Below are 9,211 nucleotides of genomic sequence, written 5' to 3'. Positions count from 1 at the left end.
GACTTCGAGAGTGGTAAGAGAAAAATACAGGAAGATGGAATGGAAACTACCGGGAAGGCCGGGCACAGTGGCTCACACCTGTAATCCCAATACTTTGGGAGGCCGAGGTGGGCAGATCACCTGAGGTCAGGAGATCGAGACCAGCCTGAGCAACATGGTGAAACCCCGTCTCTACTAAAAATACAAAAATTACCTGGGTGTGGTGGCGTGCACCTGTAGTCCCAGCTACTCAGAGGCTGAGGCAGGGGAATGGCTTGAACCTGGGAGGCAGAGGTTGCAGTGAGCCGAGATCGCGCCACTGCACTCCAGCCTGGGCAACAAAGCGACACTCCATCTCAAATTAAAAAAAAAAAAAAAAGAAAACTAGTGGGAAAAAAGTGAGAGGAATACTTTTTGGAAATTGGTATCGGAAGGAACTGGAGAAGAGAAAGAACAGGAAACTTAATACTAACTGGCACGCGCCAGGTACTTTTGTGTACATTTTCCTCTTCGGTCTCCCTAAGAGTCGTACAAAATGTGTATTTTCTTCCCATGTTAAGAAGACAGGTATAGAGAACTTATTCAGGATGTCATAGCTAGTGAGTGGCAAATCAGAATTGGAATCCAGAGTCCATGCTGTGTTCTCCTTCAGCAAGACAATCAAGCTACCCAGATGATTCTCTTCTTGTTGTTTGGCTTTGTAAAGTGTCACTTAGTTTTGTTCCCATAAATATAGAGGAAGTAGTTGGGTTAAAGTTGTGGGATTTGCACTATGCCTATAAATTTTTACTTATGCCATTATTTTGAGATTATTGCTTTTTTAAAATGATGCACTGGTGAAGATATGAAAGTAAAATTGCCATGTGGCATTATTTGCCAAGAATAAATGAAAAGGGTAAAAAAACAATTTTTTTCTTTTTTTAAACATTTTTCAGAAAAGATACAATTATCTTTTTTAATAGGCGAGCGCCACCACGCCCGGCTAATTTTTGTATTTTTAGTGGAGACAGGGTTTCACCATGTTAGCCAGGATGGTCTCGATCTCTTGATCTCGTGTTCCGCCTGCCTCGGCCTCCTAAAGTGCTGGGATTACAGGTGTGAGCCACCGCGCCCGATCTACAATTCTGTTTTCTGTGTCCTGTCCATACTGGATTATTGAACCCTCTGTGTGTATGTTTTTAAATCTTGTATATAATTCCACTTCCTTGACTAGCTATTGAGTTCTTTATAGGAGTTGGAAATATGTTGAAATCTGAGATCTAATTCCGGGCCAGGTGTGGTGGCTCATGCCTGTAATCCCAATATTTTGGGAGGCCGAGGTGGGTGGATCACCTGAGGTTGGGAGTTCGAGATCAGCCTGGCCAACATGGTGAAACCCTGTCTCTACTAAAAAATACAAACAGTAGCCAGGCGTGGTGGCTCATGTCTGTAATCCCAGCTGCTGGGGAGGCTGAGGCACAAGAATCTCTTGAACCTGGGAGGCGGAGGTTGCAGTGAGCCGAGATCACACCACTGCACTCCATCCTGGGCAATGGAGCGAGACTCTGTCTCAAAAAATAATAAATAAGATATGATTCCTGCCTGTTTTATCCAGTTAGACACACTACACATGAAATAATTGGAGAGCATATAAATGTTTACCTATTAGATCAAGCTTAGAAAAAGGGAAGAATATGTTTTAGTTAGCAAAGTCTTAAACAAGACTGAAAAGTGGCAGGCACTGTAGCTCACATTTTCTTTTGACTCATCTTTTTCTTTAGCTCCACCTTTTGTAAATTCTAGATTTGGGGCATGAAGTTCTGCCCGTAAGGCATAACCAGTACCCAAGTAGGAAAGGATTATTGATCCCCGGAGTAAAGATTCCTAGCTCGCGGGGATCTCACTGTTGATCCCCCGGAGTAAAGATTCCTAGCTCACAGGAATCTCACTTGCACACTTAGGGAAAATACCAGAGGGAGCCACTAGCAACTGAAAAATGAAGGAAAGATTTCTCTACCCAGGTACAAATCCAATGCATAGTATAGTATCTATTATATGCAGAAAGGGCACTGGAGGTGTAAGTGTCTCTACCCAGGTACAAATCCAGTGCATAGTATAGTATATGTTATATGCAGAAAGGGCACTGGAGGTGTGAGAGCCCTTTGGGTAACCGCTCTGCTAGTTGTTACCGCCACACTTCTCTTTCTTCTTAATCTCTGGTTTCTCATCTGAAAAATGAGATAATTGGACTAGATTAATAGTTCTCAGCCTTTTCTAGAACAACAAATTAGATTATCTCTGAAGTCCTTTTCCACTCCAAAATTTTATGCTTCCAGTCTCTCCCCTTTATTGCATATTATCCCTAGGCTAATTAAAAGTGTGCTGGTTAATCAGTTTCTTTTCTTTTTTTTTCTGTGTTCAGGTAACATTTGACCAATAACTTGCTCTTAATCTTACTGTGATGACTGAAATCTCCAAAGAGGAGAGTATAATAGTTATAGGTCTAGTAATAATAATCTTTTAAACCATTATTTTTAAAAACTTAATACTGTGTGCCTAATCAGTGCTGAGTATGACTCAAATGTAAATGAGAACCAAATATGACACTAATGCTGGCACTAAATTTTATTTTTACTTGTGTACTTAAAGTATTTTACTGGCCTGTTGGGAAATTGATTTGTATAAGTTGTAAGATTCACACCTGGTTTTGGCAGAAACAACTTTTTAAAGATACAATTAGGCTGACTTTTAAAAATGTTTTTTATCCCACAGAATGTATCTTTATTATGTCATTCTTACCATCTCTCTGCCTTTTTTGACCATCATGTAACTACTCAGTAGTAAATCATGGGGTGCAGGCTGATGAATTAGTAGTCTTTGTAAAACTAAAATGTAATGAGCATAGGAAGAAGCAGCTCTTCTGGTGAACATGGCAGTTTTCCAGTAATACCAGCCTTGATGAATAGGCTAAAGACAGCTGTGTACTATGGACATTCAACTTCACTGGATTGCCTGGCTTAGCGTTTCAGTTATTGTCTTGCCGTGAAACATGGTGTTGCACTGTACACATTTTAGAATAGTGGCAAGAATGTTCTTTAGAACTGCAGATAACCCAACAGAGAATACCATACCAATATATCAGTTTCTCCTGTTACATAGAGATTTGGTATTTCAGTGTTGGTTATTTTGGTTTTTGACTCACCTATGTGTCAGTCCTGCTAGAGAGACAGTATAGAATGAATAATTTCTTGATGTCTTTTTAAAAATAGAGATTATGATGGCCTTGCTAGTTTTCCTGTGAAGTGAACTTACATGGCTGGATTATTGAATGTGACAGACCCTTAATTAGAAAATCTTTTAATCCTGCTTTCTATTTTACTTCTCCACCATTTATTTTTAACATTCATTCTCTGAAAATAGTTATGATTTTTAATGTAATTGGCTATGTTTAAGAAATTCCATTTCAAAGTCTTAATACGTAACAATCTTCATTTTTTATAAAATTGAAGGACATTTTTAAGGCAAACTTACTTTTATAGCTCCTTTTCTCTCTAGTTAAGGAGAATTCTCTGGTTTCAAATAGAGAATGGCTAGCTCTGTGATACCCCACCCTCTTTGTGGCCTACCAGTTGCTGTTGTGTTGCTTAAAATTGCAGATATTCTCATAAACATGATGATTCTTGGCACAGGCCTTTCTTTGCCATATTGATTTCAAAATAAAGTTGGGCAGTCCAATTTGAACTACTTTAATAAACATAATTTAGCATTTCTGTAATGAGAAAGTATTTTCAAAAGATAACCAGATTGACTTCTAGGATTAGAGATGGCAAATACCAATGGTAATATTTTTCCCAAGAGCAATCACATATTAATCTATAAATATGAGAAGTCGCATTATTGTACTTAATTCTTTGGCAACAAACAGCAAGTTTTTATTGTTTAATTGTATTTCCTCTCTAGAGATCACAGTACTCTGGGTATTTTATATCCCTTCTAAAGGTCATTTGGGTTTCCAAATGGGAAGAATAGTCAAGCTAAGCTGGACTAAACCTAAGTAATATTTTATCTCATCAGAAGAAGTTATTAATCTAACTGGGTTAGCATGAGTCATTCATTTTTTAGACATGATAAGTGGGAAACATTTCAAATCATCAGATAAATTCTGACCTGGAATTGAATTCTCCCTTTCTTAAAATCTTTTTAATTTCCTTTTCTCATAGACTCAGTATGGAACTCTTTACTGATAAGGGAGAGATTCTTGATCTGGAACTATTCCCTGCCATTCTGCTTTTTTCTCTCTATCAAGTTAGCTGGTTCCATAGTGCCTGTCACCAGGGTCCATTTCAGGTTGATGACATTAGACCGTTTACACTCAGTTGGATACCTTGCTGTTTGCAGCAACATGATTTTACAGTATGCTTTTCTCAAAGCTTTGCATTCTTAATGGAGATATCAAATGGTGTAATTCCAAATATAAATATGTTTATGACACTAATCATTGCTTTTAACAATAACTTTTTGATAACTTATTGCCCTGTAAGTTAAACCTTACACAGAGTGACTGTTGCCATCAGAAAATCCCCTTTCACCTGCTAGTGAGAGTGAAAGTAGTACGTGGCCTCCACTTTTCAGTTAACGAGTAGCAAGCTTCTAGTAGGGGCTGCTTATCTGACCCATTTGGGGTCTTGGGCCTTGTTACTTTCCTGGGTTTGTCCCTTCAGCTGGAAAGGCTGTTGAAAACACTTGCCAGGGAACAGTAAAGCTGTGAGAGAATCTTCTAGTCTTAGATATAGAGAAATTAGTACCAGTTGATGCTAACACGATACTTAGACTTTGAGGGGCTTCCATCCAAGCTTTGGCATGAATCTGTTAGACACAGTTTTCTTTACTCCTCTGATAATCTTTTTTTCCAGAATGGTTTTTTGTTGTTGTTGTTGTTAACAAATTCTAAACATCCAGTGTTATTTTGTTTTGTTTGCCCTTCAGGAAAGTCCTTTTTCGAGTAGGTATTGGTTGTTCCATGGAAACTCCCAGCAGTGTCTGTGTGGGCTCTGTGCATGCTTTGTATGAGTTCAGTTTGAACGATGCATTTGAAATCACCTGGGATGTCCAATTCTGGCATGTTCATTGATTGTGTTTTTAAACATGTTTCATGTCATTTTCCAAACCTCACTTTACATCTTACTCAGAGAAGTTAATCAAGGAATGAAATTTCTAGGGGGATAGGGATGATGAGGGTGGGTTGGGGGCTTGAGTGAAGTCAACTCGGGGTATTTGCTTTAAAGTGTTTTCTAAAGCAGTTCCTAACAGTTTTTAGAGATTCCCTGGGATGTTTGTGTGCTCAGCTTATTCTGGACAAAATGTGTGTGGGGGTGGTCTTACTGAGATTTGCATTCTTAATGCAGGACAGGCTCTAAATTTCATCTGTACTCTAAATTTGTGATTGAATCCAAGAAGATAACAGACAGTGCTCCTACTATAATGTTTCTGGCAAGTGCTCCCTAAAATGCACATCAAATTCTGTTTTCTGGGCCTTTTCTCCCATGGTGCTAGGAGATACCGTTGATTTCTGCAGCTCTTCTCAGTGGTGGGAAGAAGTCTTTGGGATTGTTGAGCAAGGGGCAGCTGGACCATCAACTAAATTTTTTTGTTCAAGACACATTAGAGACCCTCCTGTATATCTAGTTAAGTCATAATAAAGGTGCTTGGGAAAGCCTTAAATTTGAAGACACATGGAGGCGGTAGGAAATTAAACTTCTAAGAGGAGAAAAACATGCCATTAGGTAATGCAGAGCTGTAACTGCTGGCTAAGACTCAATGGAACCTCCACTTGCTCTAAAACCAGGAAATCTTAGATAACTGGGTGGGATCTACCTATAGATCTACATAGTCTATAGGTGATAATTTCCAGAAGGAGGATCTTGCTGTCAGTTGGGGATCCTCTGGTTTGGGCTGTACCAAATTGTGAATACTCTTGCTGTGTTGTACCCAGTTGCTTTATATTAATACTGCAACTTGAAATGGGGAGGGTGGGGGGGACAACGGGGTGGGGGAGGGAGGGGAGTGGGACGATAAGTCTTTTGAAGACATCAGCTCACTGTGCTGAGAGAGGGACCAAACTCAAGGAAACCTCTGATCTATACATTCAACTGCTGCATTTTTTTATAAATACATGTAAATGTCCTGTTGTAATATTTGATCTTGGAAATAAAAACAAAAACTTTTCAGTATTAGTGTTTTTGTGTTGGTGTTTTTGCAAGATAAGAGTCTGGATATTACTTTAAGTAATACAGTTTAGATTCCAAAAGCTTGCCCCCTCACGTTCTCATGTAGGTCAGTTACAATTGATTGACAAAGGTTACTTTGTAGTCCGATTGTCACGTGTAACGTTTGCTAGCCTTTTTTCTGCTCTTCGTGATATGTCATACATTTCTGGTAAACGCTTGTAAATATTAGTCCAGTTGTTACAGAAACATTGGGTAGGCTAGGCTTGTTAGGTAAGTATGATTCTGTGTTTGACATACTTGGGCGAATATTCAAGTGTCTCATCTTTCAGACCAGCAGTAATTACTAATGGTGAATTAAGGACTTAGCTTAAGTGAAGGAAAGATAATTACTAAATTAATGGGCAAAAAGCAGATACGATTATATGGTATGATAGAAACTGGTATTGCTGCTGGATGCAGTGGCTCATGCATGTAATCCCAGCCCTTTGGGAGGCTGAGACGGGTGGATCACCTGAGGTCAGGAGTTCGAGACCAGCCTGGCCAACATGGCCGTCTCTACTAAAAATACAAATATTAGCTGGGTGTGGTGGTGGCCGCCTGTAATCCCAGCTACTTGGGAGGCTGAGACAGGAGAATCACTTGAACCCAGGAGGCAGAGGTTTCAGTGAGCCAAGATCATGCCACTGCAGTCCAGCCTGGGCGACAAGAGCGAAACTCTGTCTCAAAAAAAAAAAAAAAAAAAGCGGGGCCCATCTACTCGGGAGGCAGGAGACTTGCTTGAACCTGGGAAGTGGAGGTTGCAGTGAGCCGAGATAGCATCCAGCCTGGGTGACAGAGTGACTCCATCTCAAAAAAAAAAAAAAAAGGGATTGCTGCTTAGCTCACAGTTCTACAGTGATGGGTTTGTGCCCCCCCTTTTCTTGTGGAACCATTTCTCATCCCCATGCTGCAGCCTCATGTGCCAAATAATAGGAATGTATGTGATGGGGAGCAAAACAGATACAGCCTCTGCCCTCAAGGAACTTATTTTCTAGTTGGGAACACAGACGATAAACATACATGGAAAAACAGATTTGATTCTAATAGAATGAAAAAAAAAATAGAAAAGGAGCCAGTAGAGAATTCTTTATTTTTTTAATTTTGAGACGGAGTCTTGCTCTGTCACCCAGGCTGGAGTGCAGTGGTTTGATCCCAGCTCACTGGAAGCTCCGCCTCCCAGGTTCAAGCAATTCTCCTGACTCAGCCTCCCGAGTAGCTGGGACTACAGGTGCCCGCCACCACGCCCAGCTAATTTTTGTGTCTTTAGTAGAGACGGGGTTTCTGGTCTCGAACTCCTTACCTCAAGTGATTCACCTGCCTCGGCCTCCCAAAGTGCTGGGATTGCAGGTGTGAGCCACTGCGCCCGGCTTGGTGTTCTTCTCACTGCCCGCAGCTCCTTGATTGGGTCTTTATGGTGGTGATCCCCAGGACCTGGCCCTCTGATTCTCCCTCCGTGATCTCATTCTGATAGTACGAACTGCCATGTATAATGCCAATGATTTCTCAGATCTGCAACTCCAGCCTGTCTCTCCTCCAAGCTTCAGACTCACATGTCCGACTTCTTACACTACGCCTACAGTTGTAAGTATCCCACTTAACATCTAAAATGACGCCTCCCCACCCAGACCTGCAGTGACACCACTATGTACGAACCTGCCAGAAACTTAAGTCATTTTATTTTGCTTATTCCCCCATCTCCAATCCAACAGCAAGTCCTTTAACTTCTGATTCCAAAATGCATAAAATATAACCCTCCTTTTCAGTCTATTGCCATTACTCTGGTCCAAGTGACCTGCTTTTAATCTTGGCCACTGCAGTAGTCTCTGCCCTTACTCTCTTCCTACCCATTCTCCGCATACTGGCTTCTGCCACTCAGAATGTCCAAGCTCCTTGCTTCATGCCACCCCCTTTGCCCCCTGCCTGCCAGCTCACTGGCCTTCTCTCAAACCCCAACATCAAACACCTTTCTGCTCCATAGCCGAGGCGTTTCTTCTGCTTGAGTTCTCCTCGTCTTAGCATGGATCGCTTTCTTTTATCTTTTAGGTCTCAGCCTAAAAGTAAATTCCCCAACATTCTATTTAAAGGAGAATTCTCAGCCGGGCGCAGTGGCTCACGCCTGTAATCCCAACACTTTGGGAGGCCAAGGTGGGCAGATCACTTGAGCTCAGGAGTTCTAGACCAGCCCGGCCAACATGGTGAAACCCCGTCTCTACTAAAAACACAAAAATTAGCTGGGTGTGGTGGCGGGTGCCTGTAATTCCAGCTACTCGGGAGGCTGAGGCAGGAGAATTGCTTGAACCCGGGAGGTGGAGCTTGCAGTGAGCTGAGATCGCACCACTGCACTCCACATGCCAGCCTGAGGGACAAGAGCAAAACTCTGTCTCAAAAAAAAAAAAAAAAAAAAACACCAGAGTGGGGTGTCAAGGGAGCCAAGAGTAAGAATGTTCAAGAAGGATCCTGTGGCCAGCTATGTCTACAGTCAAGTCAAGAGGACAGTGTAGCGATCATCAGAGACGCGAAACCACTGCAGACCAAGGACAGTGTCAGTGCAATGTTGGAGGCAGAAATCTAGTTTGGGGGGGTAGACGTTTACGATATTTATATACTAATGAGAAAACCCTAACTTCCTCTTCAGTGGTCTGGTATAAAAGGCAGCTCTTTCAACATATCTTTTCCTTTTTCCTCTCTCCAATTAAGGGAATGTGCTCTCGTCAGCTTTCAGTTGAGTTTGGAGCCCACCCACAGGAGGCTGATTAGTCCTATCGCTCTTACCCGGGGAACACTAGAAAACAGCTGGCCTGGTTGTCTAGCTGTATCATCTTCTCTCTTTTTCTTCTGCCAGTGAATTCTATTTTATCAACTTCCTCTATTTCTTGCTCAAATCCCACCTCCAGATCCCACCATATACCCCAGAATGGAACATCTGTCTAGCCTGTTCTCCCAAGTCTCTTTTTTTTTTTTTTTTTTTTTGAGACGGAGTCTCACTC

The sequence above is a fragment of the Pongo abelii genome, chromosome 2, assembly GCF_028885655.2.
Source record: "Pongo abelii isolate AG06213 chromosome 2, NHGRI_mPonAbe1-v2.0_pri, whole genome shotgun sequence".
Classification (NCBI taxonomy): Eukaryota; Metazoa; Chordata; class Mammalia; order Primates; family Hominidae; genus Pongo; species Pongo abelii.
This window is presented reverse-complemented; position numbering follows the sequence as displayed.